This window comes from Silene latifolia, chromosome 2, assembly GCF_048544455.1.
Source record: "Silene latifolia isolate original U9 population chromosome 2, ASM4854445v1, whole genome shotgun sequence".
Classification (NCBI taxonomy): Eukaryota; Viridiplantae; Streptophyta; class Magnoliopsida; order Caryophyllales; family Caryophyllaceae; genus Silene; species Silene latifolia.
In genome coordinates, this window is record NC_133527.1 from 176187690 (window position 1) to 176202297 (window position 14608).

Genomic DNA, 14608 nt, shown 5'->3' on the forward strand with positions numbered 1-14608 from the left:
TCCAAAACTCTCGGCCGTGGTCAAATACCATAACTTGGGGCAATCCGAAGCGGGTTATAACGTTTTCCCAGATTACCTTTCTGACGGCTGCTGTGGTCTTCGCTGATACTGCTACGGCCTCAACCCATTTGGTGAAGTAGTCAACGGCAACAATTAGGAACTTCCTTCCCCCGGAGGCTGTTGGGAATGGCCCTAGCATGTCCATCCCCCATTGTGCGAAGGGAAGGGGATTAAGCACCGGTTGTAGGTCCCTGGAGGGAGCGTGTATCAAGGGGCATGCATTTGACGGTTCGTGCACTTCTTGGTCTTCGCTCGGGAATCTTGAAGCATGGTGGGCGTAAGTAGCCAGCTCGGAGAGCTTTGTGGGCTAGTGTTCTTGCCCCATGTGATGTCCACAGATGCCTTCGTGAATTTCACGTATCAGTGCCCCGCATCGGCGGACCGACACACTTCAAGAGTGGTCTTATTGAGATCTCGTATAGTTCCCCTTCGAACATTAGGTACCTGGCGGCGATCCTTTTTATTTTGGCCGAGGGATTGCGGCCCTCCGGTAATTCACCTGTAAGCTTGTATCTTATTATCGGAGTCATCCATGTTGACTCGGTTTCTATGTTACCCACCATGCCGGCGGTCTCAGTGATGCTCTTCGCGTTCCTGATGTCTACCAGTACGGTTCGGCTGACATTCTTGATGGTTGAGCTGGCGGTTTGGAGAGAGCGTCGGCCGGTTGTTCTCGGATCCGGGACGCACTTTGTATTTGGAAAGACTTCAATTTTTGCTACGTCGGCTTTTACCCTTTCTAGGTACCTTACCATTCCGTCGTCCCGGGCCTCGTACTCCCCTCTGATTTGGTTAGTAACCAACGGTGAGTCATTTTTAACACAATGTGTTCTGCTCCGTGACCCTAGCTAGCTCGACTCCGGTTATCACCGCCTCGTATTCGGATTCGTTATTCGAGGCCGAGAATGTGAATTTCAAGGCGTACTCAAACTCGTCTCCGTTTGGGCTGATGATAAGGATGCCGGCTCCTGAGCTATTCGTTGTGGAGGAGCCGTCGGTGTAGACCTCCCATATGCCTGGGTTTGGCTCTTCCTGGTACGTGCATTCGGCAAGGAAGTCTGCAAGTGCTTGCCCCTTTATCGAAGGCCTTGGTTTGTACTGAATGCCGACGAGAGAGTTCCACCTTGCCCATTTGATGAGCCTGCCGGATTGTTCGAATTTTTCCAAGGATTTCTCCAATGGCTGATCGGTTAGGACCGTCACGGGGTGTGCGTCGAAGTAGGGTTTTAACTTCCTTGTGGCGACGACGACGGCGAAGGCTGCTTTTTCGATTAGTGGATAGTTTCTTTCGGCGGGCAATAGTGTATGGCTGACGAAGTAGATTGGGTGTTGCTGTTTGTCTTCTTCCACGATGATCACGGACCGACCGTGGCGAGGTTCTTGCTATGTATAGGTATAGCGTCTCCCCCATTATCGGCTGGACGAGTTGGGAGAGTACGAAGATGAGCTTTCGATTGTTTGAAAAGCGTGCTCTGTTCCTCCCCCAGTGAAATCTTTATTTCCTTTCAAAGCACTTTGAAGAATGGGGTGCTCTTATCGGCCGACCGAGAGATGAAACGGGCGAGAGCCGCCATTCTCCCTGTCAGTATCATAACCTCTTTCCGATTCCTTGGTTCGGGCAGGTCTAGGATTGCTTGGACTTTGTCCGGATTGGCATCTATGCCTCGGCGCCGACAAGTACGCCTAGAAATTTTCTGCCGGACACCGAAGTTGCATTTCATTGGGTTGAGCTTCATCTTGTATTTCCTTAGTGAACAAAATGTCTCGTGTAAATCACCGGATGCTCATTTGTCGGACTTGCTTTTTACAATAGCGTCGTCGACGTATGCCTCAATGTTCCGTCCTTTTTGATTTTGAAACACTTTGTCCACCAGCCTTGTGTACGTCGCTCCGGCGTTCTTCAGACCAAATGGCATCATTTTGTACATGTATGTGCCGTTGGCGGTGATAAATGCGCATTTAGGCATGTCTTCCTCGGCCATAAACACTTGGTGATACCCTGAGAAGGCGTCCAGCAGGCTCAGCATGGTGTAGCCTGCCGTGGCGTCGATTAAGCTATCTATCCGAGGCAAGGGATAACAATCTTTGGGGCATGCTTTATTAAGGTTGGTAAAGTCTACACACATTCTCCATGCCCCGATGACTTCTTCACCATTACAACATTGGCTAACCACTCGGGATAAGTACAAGGTGTGATGAAAACTGCCGCTAGTAATTTATCTACTTCGGCTTTGATGGCCTCGTCCTTCTCAACCGAGGAGTTTCTCATTCTCGCTTGGTGGGCGGGCGGTGGGCATCACGTTCGACTTGTGAACAATCACCTCCCGATTCACGCCGGCATCTCGGCCGCCGAGTATGCGAAAACGTCTTTGTTCTTTCTCGGCGCCAGTCTAGGAGGTCGGCTCGAATTCTGGTTCCAGGTTGACACGACGGTTACGGTGCGGCCGGATCGATCTCTACCTCCTCGGTCTCTGCTCCTTCGATCATGCCGATGGTCCGGTCGTTCCGGATGCGGGGGTGTCTTGTGTATCCGGAACGACTCTAGTTCGACGCGCGGCTCTCACCCTTACTAGATACCTTATTGTTTTGTAGTCTGGGCTTCGCACTCTCCTCTAACCTGGTTGGTCACGAGGAGCGAATCTGTCTTTACCATGATACGTTACGCCGGCGGCTTTAGCTAGCTCAATTCAGGTTATCACCGCCTCGTACTTGGATTCCTTGGGGGTCACCGAGGTAAGCTTCAAGGCGTGCTCGGATACGTCCCCGTTTGGGCTGATGATAACCATGTCGGCCTTCGAGCCATATGTCGCGGAGAGGCCGTTAGCGTGAACCTCCCACAAACCGGGATCTTCCTCTTTCTTCGAGATGAGCTTATGTGCCTCCCCCCGGTCCGAGACATACATCAATGTCGGGGCCGGATGGATATTCTGGCGTCGATCTCGCTCAAAGTGATCCGGCCTATGAGTACATCGTAGGCAGGTGTACCGTCGATGACCACGAATTTAGACATGACGTTCTTGGTCGCACCTCCCTCGCCGAACCTTAAAAGCAAACCGATTGACCCGGGGGTACCATGCCGGCCCCCGGAAAAGTTGTATAACGGGTTGGTGCGGGGGCTCAAATCTTCCATCCTCGGACCGAGGCCGAGAAAGCATTCTTTATTCATAACATTGGTGTAGGCGCTGTGTCAATCGGGCACCCCTTCACCAAGTGGTCGGCTATGTCTAGGTGGACCATAAGTGGGTCGCTGTGAAGAGCGACGACTCTCTCGTAATCCTCTTGTCCGATGGTCATATCGGGAACTTTGGGAGCGGGGTCACTTTGTGTTGGGCGCAAAGTTGATGGCACGATAAGGTTTATCCAGTGCCGTTTGTGCCCAGGGAGTGAACTCGCCGCTCTCGTTGTCCCCGACGACGACATTGATCACTCCTACTCGCTCGGGAGCGGGCTTGCTCTTTGATCTGCCCGGCATCGGTTTTGGCCTCGGCAACATATTTGCCGAGGTTCCCCATCCGAATCGGTTCTTCAATGGCATCCTTCGGTGTCGGCAATCGTTGGTTAGGTGTCCGGTGTGGCCGTGGTACTCACGATCTTGGCTCGTGTCACCATCACTTCTCGGCCTAGGGGTCTTTCCCATTTCGGCCCTCGTTTTTGCTCAAAGCGAAAACATCGGCGGCCGACGCGACTAGGGGGTGTGATCATCGTATCGCTTTTTGTAGTATGTCCCCGAGCTCCCCCCGGCATTCGCCGAGCTTTGTTTTTCGCGAGACTTCTCTCGGCCGTGACCAATTATTCTCACGGCGTCTCTCATCGGATCGTGACCCATTGTTGTCACGGCGTCTTTCGTCCGGGTTATTCTCCCGGCGGCTATTCCTTTCTGAGTGCTTGGCCTCGCTGGGGCCTTCCCAAGTCTTGTGGTAGTCTTCCACCTTGATGGCTTGGTCAGCCAACTTCCTTGCGGCGTCCAAACCTAGGCCTCCGCACTTGATGAGCTCATTTTTTAAATCTCCTTTTGGGAGGCCCTTCATCGGTGCGAAGGCGCCGATTCGGGATTGATTTCTCGAATCTTTGGACCTTTCCATCAAACCTCTTTACGTAGCTTCGGAGAGACTCGCCCCCCCGTCCGATAGTTAGGAGGTCGGAGGTCTCTACGGCCCTTCTCTTATTGCAGAGTCTTTGGGTTAGGAAAGCGCCCTTGGTCGGCGTAGTAGTACACCGAGCCATCGGGAAGCCCTTTGTACCGGCTCCGAGCCATCCCATGCGAGTTGTTGGGAAAATTCGGCACCGGACCTCGTCGGGCTGCTCCCATACCGACATGTAAGACTCGAAAGCCTCGGCGTGGTCGGTGGATCGCTATCCCCCTTGTATGATAGGGGTGGCGGTTTTAGCTTGTTTGGCACCGGGACTTCTAGGACGTAGGCGTTGAGGGGTTGCCTGACCACGTGTTGAATGACACGTGGCGATCGGCTCCTCGCATCCCTATCTTGGCTTCTCCCCTCGTAGCGGGAGGGGCTCCTTCTTCGACTATGACTCCTTCTCCAACTCGCCGAGTCGGACTCCTCGGCTCCTTTGGGGTGTGCCTCGTTCGTGCGGCGGGGACGCTGTCCTCCCGCGAGTGTGGGAAGGACTTAGGTCTACCGCGCCCACTTTGGGCTCCCCCGGCGTCTTGACTGGGTCAACTTCTCCTAGTGCTCCGTTCAGATTTCTCGGAGTCACGTTTTGGCCCCTGTTATCTGGGACGGTTTCCGCCGCTCTTGTCGGTGTGACGGTGTGAGCGGGCGTGTTGCCGATTAGGTCCGGGGAGCATTTTTAGCTTTGCTACGTCAACCACATGCCCCATGATGGTGACCTGGTTGGTCGGCACCGGCGCGTCGGGTATTATTGGCATCCCGAACTCCGGTTGGATTACTCCGCCGGTGGAGGGCTGCATGACTCCGGAGTTGTTGAAAGCGTCATCTTGGTATAACGCGGTTTCGTCGGTCACGACTGCGTCTTGCTGTTTCGACATTTTCTCGGCTTTTTGGGTGGGTTTTTGTTTTGAGTTTTGTTTTTGTTTGGGAATGAATGTGACTAGCTTCTAGTGTCTTTCCCACAGACGGCGCCAATTGTTCCGGGTGCAATTCCAGAGCAGTGATTAGTTACCACCCGTGGCTTGTAGAATAATGTCTTGAGCTGAATCCTTCTTGCTCCTATCGTCCCACTCGGCCTCTCCTGCAACAATGAACGAGGCGAGGGCTTGGTGTGTGCCAGCGTACTCACTCCGACGCTCAAGTCAGTAAACTTAAAGGATTAAGCTGTGTTACTTGGCTAGATGCGTATTGTAGAGAGATAAGGGAGATATTACCAGATGAATAGTGTATTTAGGTTATAATTGTGAGATCCTTTCCTCAATGAAGGTTGAGGAGTATTTATAGACTTTCACCTTTTGTCACGTAGTGGCCAAGTGGCCAAGTGGCTAGCAGGTGGAAAGACTGATCTACCCCTCGGCCGAGGGACCTATGGCAGGCCGGCGGACAATGTTGACTCGCCGCCGAGGGGTCTTGGATATGAGTACGCGGATGTGTGTCCCGGCTGGCAGGTTGTCACGCCGAGACCCAGTGGAGCCGATGGGATGCATCGGCTAGGCTATCTAAGTCGTTGACTTGCTGTGGATATCTTTGACCTTGCTCAGTGTGTTGACTTGGTCAGCGGTGCAGAATATGCCCCATCAATAATAATTAGTCGCATGTATATATTACATTAGTATTATTGTTATTATTACTTATTTATTAATATTATTATGTGTAGGTAAGACGGGATTGCAAGACGGAATTAGCGAGTCAAGGAGAGGAGATGAGTCAAAGTCAAAGTAAATCCAATCTTGACCAAGACCTTAATCATCGTCCTCCACCCCCGCATTTCATCACCATTAACTAACTTCACCATCTCCAACATCCTACAGCCACCGTGGCTTGAGCAACCTCGTCTCCTTCAACCCGCATTCAACAACCGTTCCCAATGATCAACAAACAACAACCCGCGACAACAACACCTCGCATTCACCACCATTCACACCATTCAACCACCATCTACTTCCCTAATTCGATAACAACGCAACCCGCAGCAGCAGCAGCATCCAGTAGTAACAACCACAGTTCACCCCCATTTCGCGTCTCTCCCTTCTCCGAGCAACAACCAGCAGCTCCATCAATCACCATATATCCACCACGCATCAACCCAGAAATTCACCACCATCAATCTCGACATCCACCAGTCACAACCACCATCCAACTCCGTCACCACAACAATCAGTCACCATCGAATTCATCAATATTGAACTCGGAATCGAAACCAAGTCAGCTGGATACATATTCAACACAAGTGCATCCCCAGCCGGGCACCCGCCTGCCTCCCAACCGGCTCGCGGCACAAATCATATCAAAATTGATTCCCAGACGGTCCACCGTCTGCCGACCTACTCACAGGCTCAGAGCACATCAATTTTCATCCTTTGTTTCCAGAGACTACCCAACCGGTCGCCTTGCCGGCAGCCGGTAGGCCGGCTCCCATACCCCTGTTGTTGAATCCCGTTTTCACGATTATAATATCCATTTCCCTTTTGTTGTTTAGTGTGATGTATAGGTCGGTGTCTTAGATTAGTATTATTTATTATATTTATTATTATTATTATTATTATTATTATTATTATTATTATTATTATTATTATTATTATTATTATTATTATTATTATTATTATTATTATTAAGACACATTACACTACATTATAATTAGTCTACCTTAGATTAGAATATCCCCTCTCTCTCAAATTAGATTAGAAAATTAGTTTCTCTATAATTCTCTCAAATATGTAAGAACCCTAATTATTTCGTCTAATCTATCAATTACTCCTTTAATCAAGTTTTAATATTTATTTAATTAATCTTCAATTCCTTTTTAGTTTATCAAAGTTCTACAATTATCAATAGTTTTTATTTAGATTAGTGGGTTGTAATTGAGGGGAGAAGAGATTCATCCTTATCATATTCAACCAAGTTTTCTACTTTATTCATCAATGGTATTGATGGGGCATATTCTGCACCGCTGACCAAGTCAACACACTGAGCAAGGTCAAAGATATCCACAGCAAGTCAACGACTTAGATAGCCTAGCCGATGCATCCCATCGGCCTGCCACCGGGTCTCGGCGTGACAAACGCCAGCCGGGACACACATCCGCGTACTCATATCCAAGACCCCTCGGCGGCGAGTCAACATTGTCCGCCGGCCTGCCATAGGTCCCTCGGCCGAGGGGTAGATCAGTCTTTCCACCTGCTAGCCACTTGGCCACTTGGCCACTACGTGACAAAAGGTGAAAGTCTATAAATACTCCTCAACCTTCATTGAGGAAAGGATCCCACAATTATAACCTAAATACACTATTCATCTGGTAATATCTCCCTTATCTCTCTACAATACGCATCTAGCCAAGTAACACAGCTTAATCCTTTAAGTTTACTGACTTGAGCGTCGGAGTGAGTACGCTTGGCACGGCCAAGCCCTCTCGTTCGTTCATTGTTGCAGGAGAGGCCGAGTGGGACGATAGGAGCAAGAAGGATTCAGCTCAAGACATTATTCTACAAGCCACGGGTGGTAACTAATCACTGCTCTGGAATTGCACCCGGAACAATTGGCGCCGTCTGTGGGGAAGACACTAGAAGCTAGTCACATTCATTCCCAAACAAAAACAAAACTCAAAACAAAAACCCACCCAAAAAGCCGAGAAAATGTCGAAACAGCAAGACGCAGTCGTGACCGACGAAACCGCGTTCTACCAAGATGACGCTTTCAACAACTCCGGAGTCATGCGGCCCTCCACCCGGCGGAGTAATCCAACGGAGTTCGGGATGCCAATAATACCCGACGCGCCGGTGCCGACCAACCAGGTCACCATCATGGGGCATGTGGTTGACGTAGCAAAGCTAAAAATGCTCCTGGACCTAATCAGCAACACGCCCGCTCACACTGTCACACCGACAAGAGCGGCGGAAACCGTCCAGGATAACAGGGCCCAAAACGTGACTCGAGAAATCGAACGGAGCACTAGGAGAAGTTGACCCGGTCAAGACGCGGGGAGCCCAAAGTGGGGCGCGGTAGACCTAAGTCCTTCCCACACTCGCGGGAGGACAGCGTCCCCGCCGCACGAACGAGGCACACCCCAAAGGAGCCAGAGGAGTCCGACTCGGCGAGTTGGAGAAGGAGTCATAGTCGAAGAAGGAGCCCCTCCGGCTACGAGGGGAGAAGCCAAGATAGGGATGCGAGGAGCCGATCGCCACGTGTCATTCAACACGTGGTCAGGCAACCCCTCAACGCCTACGTCCTAGAAGTCCCGGTGCCAAACAAGCTAAAAGCGCCACCCCTATCATACAAGGGGGATAGCGATCCACCGACCACGCCGAGGCTTTCGAGTCTTACATGTCGGTATGGGAGCAGCCCGACGAGGTCAGTGCCGAATTTTCCCAACAACTCGCATGGGATGGCTCGAGCCGGTACAAAGGGCTTCCCGATGGCTCGGTGTACTACTACGCCGACCTGAAGGGCGCTTTCTAACCCAAGTACTCTATGATAAGAGAAGGGCCGTAGAGACCTCCGACCTCCTAACTATCAGACAGGAGGGGGGCGAGTCTCTCCGAAGCTACGTAAAGAGGTTTGATGGAAAGGTCCAGCAGATTCGAGAAATCAATCCCGAACTGGCAGCCTTCGCACTGATGAAGGGCCTCCCAAAAGGAGATTTAAAAAATGAGCTCATCAAGTGCGGAGGCCTAGGTTTGGACGCCGCAAGGAAGTTGGCTGACCAAGCCATCAAGGTGGAAGACTACCACAAGACTTGGGAAGGCCCCGGCGAGGCCAAGCACTCAGAAAGGAATAGCCGCCGGGAGAATAACCCGGACGAAAGACGCCGTGACAACAATGGGTCACGATCCGATGAGAGACGCCGTGAGAATAATTGGTCACGGCCAGAGAAGTCTGCCAGAAAACAAAGCTCGGCGAATGCCGGGGGGAGCTCGGGGACATACTACAAAAAGCGATACGATGATCACACCCCCCTAGTCGCGTCGGCCGCCGATGTTTTCGCTTTGAGCAAAAACGAGGGCCAGAAATGGGAAAGACCCCCTAGGCCGAGAAGTGATGGTGACACGAGCCAGTACTGTGAGTACCACGGCCACACCGGACACCTAACCAACGATTGCCGACACCTGAAGGATGCCATTGAAGAACTGATTCGGATGGGGAACCTCGGCAAATATGTTGCCAGAGGCCAAAAACCAGATGCCGGCAGATCAAAGAGCAAGCCCGCTCCCGAGCGAGTAGGAGTGATCAATGTCGTCGTCAGGGACAACGAGAGCGGCGAGTTCACTCCTGGGCACAAACGGCACCTGGATAAACCTTATCAGGCCATCAACTTTGCGCCCAACACAGTGACCCCCGCTCCCAAAGTTCCCGATATGACCATCGGACAGGAGGATTACGAGAGAGTCGTCGCTCTTCACAGCGACCCACTTATGGTCCACCTAGACATAGCCGACCACTTGGTGAAGGGGTGCCTGATTGACACAGGCGCCTACACCAATGTTATGAATAAAGAATGCTTTCTCGGCCTCGGTCTGAGGATGGAAGATTTGAGCCCCTGCACCAACCCGTTATACAGCTTTTCTGGGGCCGGCATGGTACCCCTGGGGTCAATCAGTTTGCCGGTAAGGTTCGGCGAGGGAGGTGCAGCCAAGAACGTCATGTCTAAATTCGTGGTCATCGACGGTACACCTGCCTACGATGTACTCATAGGCCGGATCACTTTGAGCGAGATCGACGCTGTAATATCCATCCGGGCCCTGACATTGATGTATGTCTCGGACCGGGGGGAGGCACATAAGCTCATCTCGAAGAAAGAGGAAGATCCCGGTTTGTGGGAGGTTCACGCTAACGGCCTCTCCGCGACATATGGCTCGAAGGCCGACATGGTTATCATCGCCCCAAACGGGGACGTATCCGAGCACGCCTTGAGGCTTACCTCGGTGACCCCAAGGAATCCAAGTACGAGGCGGTGATAACCGGAATTGAGCTAGCTAAAGCGCGGGGCGGCGTAACGTATCATGGTAAAGACAGATTCGCTCCTCGTGACCAACCAGGTTAGAGGAGAGTGCGAAGCCCAGGACTACAAAACAATAAGGTATCTAGTAAGGGTGAGAGCTGTCGCTTCAGAACTAGAGTCGTTCGGATACAAGAGTACACCCCGGATCCGGAACGACCAGGACCATCGGCATGATCGAAGGAGCAGAGACCGAGGAGGTAGAGATCGATCCGGGCCGCACCGTAACCGTCGGTGTCAACCTGGAACCAGAATTCAGAGCCGACCTCCTAGACCTGCTGAGAAAGAACAAAGACGTTTTCGCATACTCAGCGGCCGAGATGCCAGGCGTGAATCGGGAGGTGATTGTTCACAAGCTGAACGTGATGCCCACCGCCCGCCCAGTCAAGCAGAGAATGAGAAACTCCTCGGTTGAGAAGGACGAGGCCATCAAAGCCGAAGTAGATAAATTACTAGCGGCAGGTTTCATCACGCCTTGTACTTATCCTGAGTGGCTAGCCAATGTTGTAATGGTGAAGAAATCATCGGGGGCATGGAGAATGTGTGTAGACTTTACCAACCTTAATAAAGCATGCCCCAAAGATTGTTATCCCTTGCCTCGGATAGATAGCTTAATCGACGCCACGGCAGGCTACACCATGCTGAGCCTGCTGGACGCCTTCTCAGGGTATCACCAAGTGTTTATGGCCGAGGAAGACATGCCTAAATGCGCATTTATCACCGCCAACGGCACATACATGTACAAAATGATGCCATTTGGTCTGAAGAACGCCGGAGCGACGTACACAAGGCTGGTGGACAAAGTGTTTCAAAATAAAAAAGGACGAAACATTGAGGCATACGTCGACGACGCTATTGTAAAAAGCAAGTCCGACAGCGAGCATCTGGCTGATTTACACGAGACATTTTGTTCACTAAGGAAATACAAGATGAAGCTCAACCCAATGAAATGCAACTTCGGTGTCCGGGCAGGAAAATTTCTAGGCGTACTTGTCAGCGCCAGAGGCATAGATGCCAATCCGGACAAAGTCCAAGCAATCCTAGACCTGCCCGAACCAAGGAATCGGAAAGAGGTTATGATACTGACAGGGAGAATGGCGGCTCTCGCCCGTTTCATCTCTCGGTCGGCCGATAAGAGCACCCCATTCTTCAAAGTCTTTGAAAGGAAATAAAGATTTCAGGTGGGGGAGGAACAGAGCACGCTTTCAAACAATCGAAAGCTCATCTTCGACTCTCCCAACTCTGTCCCGGGCCGATAATGGGGGAGACGCTATACCTATACATAGCAGTAACCTCGGCCACGGTCAGTGCCGTGATCATCAGGGAAGAAGACAAACAGCAACACCCAATCTACTTCGTCAGCCATACACTATTGCCCGCCGAAAGAAACTATCCACTAATCGAAAAAGCAGCCTTCGCCGTCGTCGTCGCCACAAGGAAGTTAAAACCCTACTTCGACGCACACCCCGTGACGGTCCTAACCGATCAGCCATTGGAGAAATCCTTGGAAAAATTCGAACAATCCGGCAGGCTCATCAAATGGGCGGTGGAACTCTACGCTTCGGCATTCAAGTACAAACCAAGGCCTTCGATAAAGGGGCAAGCACTTGCGAGACTTCCTTGCCGAATGCACGTACCGGGAAGAGCCAAACCCAGGCATATGGGAGGTCTACACCGACGGCTCCTCCACAACGAATAGCTCAGGAGCCGGCATCCTTATCATCAGCCCAAACGGAGACGAGTTTGAGTACGCCTTGAAATTCACATTCTCGGCCTCGAATAACGAATCCGAATACGAGGCGGTGATAACCGGAGTCGAGCTAGCTAGGGCTGCCGGAGCAGAACACATTGTGTTAAAAACAGACTCACTGTTGGTTACTAACCAAATCAGAGGGGAGTACGAGGCCCGGGACGACGGAATGGTAAGGTACCTAGAAAGGGTAAAAGCCGACGTAGCAAAATTGAAGTCTTTCCAAATACGGTGCGTCCCGGATCCGAGAACAACCGGCCGACGCTCTCTCCAAACCGCCAGCTCAACCATCAAGAATGTCACCAACCGTCTTGGTAGACATCGAGAACGCGAAGAGCATCACCGAGACCGCCGGCATGGTGGGTAACATAGAAACCGAGTCAACATGGATGACTCCGATAATAAGATACAAGCTTACGGGTGAATTCTACGGAGGGCCGCAATCCCTCGGCCAAAATAAAAAGGATCGCCGCCAGGTACCTAATGTTCGAAGGGGAACTATACAGGAGATCTGTAATAAGACCACTCTTGAAGTGTGTCGGTCCGGCCGATGCAGAATTGATACTGACAGAAATTCACGAAGGCATCTGTGGACATCACATGGGGGCAAGAACACTAGCCCACAAAGCTCTCCGAGCTGGCTACTTCTGGCCCACCATGCTTCAAGATTCCCGAGCGAAGACCAAGAAGTGCACGAACTGTCAAATGCATGCCCCGGTGATACACGCTCCCTCCAGGGACCTACAACCGGTGCTTAATCCCCTTCCCTTCGCACAATGGGGGATGGACATGCTAGGGCCATTCCCAACAGACCTCCGGGGAAGGAAGTTCCTAATTGTTGCCGTTGACTACTTCACCAAATGGGTTGAGGCCGTAGCGATGATCGGCCGAAGACCCACAGCAGCCGTCAGAAAGGTAATCTGGGAAAACGTTATAACCCGCTTCGGATTGCCCCAAGTTATGGTATTTGACCACGGCCGAGAGTTTTGGAGCGACCTAATAATGAACTGGTTAGAGGAGCTCGGCATCAAGTTTGCGTATTCCTCCGTCTGCCACCCACAGAGCAACGGGCAGGCGGAGGCAGCCAACAAAACCATCCTCAACGGTTTGAAAAAGACGGTTGAAGACCTCAAGGGAAGATGGGCCGATGAACTACCCGGCGTCCTGTGGTCCCTTCGAACCACGGAGAAAGAAGCCACGGGATACACCCCTTTCCACCTGGTCTACGGCTCGGCGGTTTTTGCCGATCGAAGCGGCAGTGCCGACATTGAACGGCCACTTTTGACCCGGTGAAAACGAGGAAGGCCTTAGAGCTTCCCTTGACACGGTCGAAGAAAGCCGAGACACGGCACGCCTCAACTTGGCCGTATATCAGAGCCGGATGAAGAGAGCCTACAACCGAAGAGTCCACAAAAGGGACTTAAAAGTAGGAGACCTAGTCCTAAGGAAGTCGGCCGCCACCAACAAAGGAAATATTCATGGCAAACTGACGGCCAACTGGGAAGGTCCCTACAAAGTGATCGAAGAAATAAGGCCGGGTACATACCGGGCCGACAGACATGGGAGGTGTGCCTCGATGAGCCATTGGAACACCGATAACTTGAGAAAATACTTTGTATAGCGGCGGAGGTGTCCGAACACATTGTGGACACCCCAACGCACGATGATAACAAGCAAGTGAATCGCCCAAAGTTCCCCATCAGTATCTGTCCCCTCCACAATTTGCCACTAGACAGAAACTCGAAGGGAAGAATCGCTATCGAAGCCGCAACCCCGATTACCTCGGCCAAAACCGAGAGCGACGGGGAACACGTCGGCCGATACGCTAAAAAGAAACGTATACTCAGTGCAATTGAGACGCCAATCTAGCGGTCAATGTGCCTACACAGTTGCGATTGCTATCAAAACCGCAACCCCGATTACCTCGACCAAAACCGAGAGCGACGGGGAACACGTCGGCCGATACGCTAAGAAGAAACATATACAGTGCAATTGAGACGCCAATCTAGCGGTCAATATGTCTACACGGTTAAGACATACATTCAAATCGCCTCAGTCAGTGACACAAGAAGACAAATAAAGGATCGTAATCGAGTCCAAGCCGAGGACCAAAAAGATAAAACCTTGTTAAAATGACTGCAAGAAGAGTACAAACGACGGCCGTCCCCATAAGGATTGCCTAAACTCTACCTACCGGAGCTTTACAAAAAGCAAGGAAACAGAAAAGCAAAAAGGTACAGACTTGGAAATTAAAGCGCCAAAAGGATGGCAGGGAGAGAAGGCTCAATAATTGGCCCCCGAACAGCTAAAGCTATCCGAGATGCCGGGTGAGTCCGGTGACGACCGCTTTGTCTCCCTATGCTCGATGCTCCCCTGCGTCGAGTAGCCACGGCAGCATCATCGGTGGCGGCTTTGTTGAAGGCCGAGCATCTTCAAGCAACTTGACCTCTCATCCTCCTTCACTTTCGCATCATCACCGCCTTGGCCTCGCCTATCCGAGCCGCCTTCGCCGCCTCGGCCTTCTCCGTAGCCGCGGCCTCCTCAAAGATCGCCATTTCATCCAAAAGAGTATCAAATTTATCCCATGGAAAGGAGCCCTCGGGGACGAGTCTTCTTATCGCCTCCCTGGTCGCCTTCTCGGCTGGTCCGGAATCGGACGCACATTTTAGGAAGGAG